Raw genomic sequence first — 4,962 nt, 5'->3', positions numbered from 1 at the left:
TGTTTAATCCACGTTCTGTATCCTCTGGAGGAAGGGATAGGAAGAGCAATGATGGGGGAGATATGGGCAGGTTCCCCCACTCTCTCCTCTCCTTTTATTTGTATTTATAGAGGCAACACTTCCCTGTTTCACTATTTGTGGGGCCTCTAGATAGAATTAATTCTGCTTTTTAAAATCTCCCCTGCTAGACTGTGCATGCCCTGAAGGCAGAAGCTGCAGCTGATCTGCTCATATCTCAGGAGCCCACATAGTGCCTGGCATATGACAAGCACTCAAAAATGTGTGTGGAATTTAAATGTGTAGTAAGGCATCGGAATGGTTTCAAGTTAGCAACTTGACATCATTTAGTCTAGTGGTACTGAAACCTGAGTGTACATTAGAATCATTTTCAGAGCTTTTAAAAAATATTAGTGCCTGAGTCCCTTCTCAGGCCAATTAGGTCTGAATCCCTGAGAGTCACTTTTTGATGGTTAAAGGCCCAGAAAGGGCTCATCGCTTATGGCATGATGCAGTGAATCATTTTAGAAAATGGACATTGTTTTCTAATACACAATATGTATCCATCTTATTATGTTTGAGTTATCATAGAATGCATTTTCTTTAAGTTGTGTCCACATGCACAAAACACATAGAAAAATTTTTATAAAAGTAACTGGGAGGTGGGAGGCCAGGTGTGGTGTCTCACACCTGTAATCCCAGCACTTTGGGAGGCTGAGGCGGGTGGATCACCTGAGGTCAGGAGTTCGAGACCAACCTGGCCAGTGTGGCAAAACCCCATCTCTACTAAAAAATATGAAAATTAGCCTGACATGGTGGCACACTCCTGTAGTCCCAGCTCCTTAGGAGGTTGAGGCAGGAGAATCACTTGAATCCGGGAGGTTGCAGTGAGCCAAGATAACATTACTGCATGATAGCCTGGGCGACAGAATGAGACTCTGACTAAAAAAAAAAAAAAAAAAAAAAGCAATTGGGAGCTATGGAAAGGAAAAGGTAATTTTCACTGGATATACAGAGGCTTGCCCATTCATGGGATGGCAAAAGGTTCAGCATAATATCATAATAGTTGAGCCAAATGCTATTTAAAAGAAACAAATAAGCCAAAGGGGATAGAATGGGGTGAGAGAAGAAAGCCCCCCCAACACTGCCACCAACTCCCCACCCCTCACCCGAGTGTCCTCTTGTGATCCCTTCTTTGGAAATCTATATATATCTGAAAGTTCTTCTGTTTAAATGATCAAAAGTGATAAAAATCTAAATGTGGGTTTTAATTTGATTAAAGTGTCTGCTGAGAGATTCTCGCTTGGCTGGCTTCTTGCCTGTTAAGACTCAACTGCATGAAGATAGCAGGGAGCATTTATAGATTGCAGGATTCAGGACTGGGGCAAGGTGGAGGCAAGGAAGAAACTCAGCACCTGTTCCTCTAAGCATGGTTCTGGGCTGGCAGCATGGACCCTGCCTGGGAGTGCATTAGACCTACTGAATCTGAATTTGCATCGTATTAATAACAAGACTCCTGAATGATTTACAGACACACTAAAGGTTAAAATTACTGCCTTAAAGAGTGCCCACCCCAGCCTCTGCCTGGTCATTGCCATGAGCTTTCCATAGAGAGGGCTAGAGCTTTTCTTTTGCATTCCAGTAGCCAGTATGTAGCTCTTCCAATATTTTCAAAACCTTTCTGAGCCCTTTCTGACCTTTTCTCTTTAGAGGGAAAAGAAAAAAAATTAAAAAGGAATGAAATAGCTGTCATCACTGATTTGAGGCCCCCAAGGGAGAGAGGAAGAGATCAAAAGTCAACATCTGTGATTCTGCAAATAGAAAATGAAATGATTCCCAGGCAGCCTGGGAAGCAGCTCTAGCTTGCTGGGCTGGTCCTCCATGGTCCCATTGAAGGTGACTGTGCTCAATCCAGAGCCTTTAAAGGGAACTCCATGGCTGATGGGCATTGGGAAGCAGGAGCGCCCAGCCCTACTCCCAGGGAAAAGCGACATGTGCCTGGCAAGGCCTGGAACCAGAGGAGTAAGGCTCATGGAACCCTTCTGCTCACTGGAGACCTTTAAGAAGGAACAGAGCAGGATGAAATATCACCTGGATGTAGGGCACTTTGCATGGGTAACATTCCAGTTACCTTCCCACTCCCTGTCTCTGAGATGGGGACTTGTCTTTCTTCCATCTGGGGACTGAGTCCACCTGGGATGCACACAATAGTTCAGAGCCCTGAGCCTTCTTGCTGTGTTACTGGCAAGTTGTTTTTCAGAGAGAAAAGCTAGAGTGTGGCAGAGAAATCAAGCAGCCAGTGTGGTGGGCATGGTGGAGGAGTGGGGGATTCGTTCCAGAGACGGAGGTCTCCCACAAACCCCTGTATCCTAAACCTCATTGGGTTTTCCCGTCAGGGCTCCCAGAAGAGGCAACAGAAGCAAAAGGGGTGGATGTTACAACTGGTGTTCACGAGTCCTCCTGTGGGTCAAGTGAAGCACTAGGTCTTTTGCAAGCATTCCCCCTGCCACTCCTAACCAGAACCCTGCAGGGTAGGCAACTGCTCGTTTTACAGAATAGGAAGCTGAAGCTCAGAGGGAATGAGTACCATCCCCAAGTTCAAAGAATTAATAAGAGTCAGGGCTTGGAGAAAATCTAAGGTCAGTGATCTTTTCCTTGCCATACCATACCTGCTTCTGCATCCAGGGATTAAAAAGCACCCAATTCAAGTCTCCATTTTTTTCTTTTCTTTTTTTTTTTTTTGAGATGGAGTTTTTCTCTGTCGCTCAGGCTGGAGTGCAATGGTACAATCTCAGCTCACTGCAACCACCTCACAGGTTCAAGCAATTCTCCTGCCTCAGCCTCCCGGGTAGCTGGGATTACAAGCGCCCGCCACCACACCTGGCTAATTTTTGGAATTTTTAGTAGAGACGAGATTTTACCATGTTAGCTAGGCTTGTCTCGAACTCCTGACCTCAGGTGATCCACCTGCCTCAGCCTCCCAAAGTGCTGGGATTACAAGCGTGAACCACTGTGCCTAGCCAAGTCTCAGTTTTTGAATTAATTAATTAATTAATCCCAAAACCTTAAGCAAATCCCATCATTTACTGTGGCCTTGGTTTGCTTATTTTTTTAAATGAGAATATTAACAAGCCTTCTTTGTATTGTAAAGTTCCTGGCACACAGCAAATCGCCAGTGGATTCTAGTTTTCTTCCTTCTTCCTTTTCAAATGAAGGGACTGGCCTTGGTACTGAGGCATAAGTCATGAAGGTTTAAGATCGTATTACTGGCCCTCAAGTAGACTGACCATTCTCAGGCCAGGGTTAAGATGCAGGGAGCCAAGGGCACCTTCAGCAGAGCTCCTGAGTCAATCAGTGGCCACGTAGTTTTGCTCTCCACACCCAAGTGCAATTCCTCATCAGCTTCCTTGGCTCTCAGCTCTGCATACCCTTCTCCTCCATTTAGCCCAAGGACCTCCAAGGAGACAGGCTCACCTTGGCCCAGATGCAGTTTACTTTTCTCTGCTCTGAATTCTAGCCAAGAGTGAAAATCAAATGTACCAGCCTTGGGAACATCGGTTCCTCAGCCCCCTGGCAGCACTCCCAGCCTGGAGGGACATGAAACCCCTAAGAGGAGCGTGTTCCGGAAGCCAGGACAAGAATGGTCCCTGGACTCCGCCATGCCTTCTCCAGCCTGCATCTCCTCTCTCCAGCCAGGAGAACACACATCAAAAGTGGTCACGGAGGGTCTGAGCAATTCGGTAGAGAGGGGCCCTGGGCTAGGGTCCCCTGGCATCCAGAACTGAATGCCCGGACTTCTGTTTCACTGAGCATTTCGTTCCTGACCTAGTACCAGTAAAACAAAAGCAGACCCGTTCGTGGCTTAAACATCGGGAGTAGAGATAAACATTGTCTTCTTTTAGATGTTCTTCCCGAGATGTTTGGATTGTAGTTTCTTTTATGGATAAAACTTTAAATGCTGGTTCTCTTTAACCCAGCAATTCCATCTTCCTGAGGACAGATTCAGGGATGTGAACAAAGATGTACACAGATGTTCATGACATTGCCACTTATAATAATAAAAATTGAAGACAGAATAATGTTCAACAATTGGGAAGCAGTTAAATAAATTATGATATATCTTTATAATGGGCAATTATACCCATTAGAGTGATGTTTTCCAAGAATTTTAATGGCTGGGAATATATAAGAATCTTGTGAAGAGAAAAGTGGGATTCAGAACTACATAAACTAATTATATAATACACGTGTGTATAATATATACACCCATGTAGAATAATAATGTGATATGCATATGTATACATTTATAATATATAAATAATATATAATGGAAAAATATGTGAAAGAAAAATCCATGAATATTAACAGTCCCTATCTGTGGATTATTTAATTATGGTTTTATTTATTTGTTTCCTTGTTTAATCTTTTCTATATTTTCCATGTTTTCTTGTCAGAATTTAAAAATATACTTGATAGGGGAGAAATATTTGTTTGAATAAAAGGGACACCCTTAAACTCCATCAATCAGTACCCATCATGAAGGGTACAGGTGACTCCATGAATTTGCAGAAAGAATTTTGAAAAGAACACTAACAGCCCAGGATGTCAGGCAGACGTAAAATCTAGCTTTTAGTGTCTCCCTGTGTATCAGTTTTGGCTGCATAACAAAATTATGTGACTAAGAACAACAATAATTTATTCAGTTCCTGATTCTGGGCTTAGCTGGGAGGTCCTTTCAGTCTGGGCTAAGCTTGGCTGTTGTTCTCTGGACACACTCACATGTCTGGGGCCTCAGCTGGGATGATCTGGGGCCTCTCTCCATGCAGTATCTCTTCTTTTAGGCTTGTCTCATGTGGCAAAACTAGATTTTAAGACAGAACTGAAGCTATAAGGTCCCTTGAGGCCTAGGCTCAGAATTGGTGAGCTGTCATTTGCATGGCATTCCAAAGCAAGTCACAGGCCAGC

Source organism: Hylobates moloch, unplaced genomic scaffold, assembly GCF_009828535.3.
Source record: "Hylobates moloch isolate HMO894 unplaced genomic scaffold, HMol_V3 SCAFFOLD_13, whole genome shotgun sequence".
In the NCBI taxonomy this organism is placed as follows: domain Eukaryota; kingdom Metazoa; phylum Chordata; class Mammalia; order Primates; family Hylobatidae; genus Hylobates; species Hylobates moloch.
The sequence above is the reverse complement of the archived record's forward strand: the minus strand, read 5'-3'. Positions refer to the sequence as shown.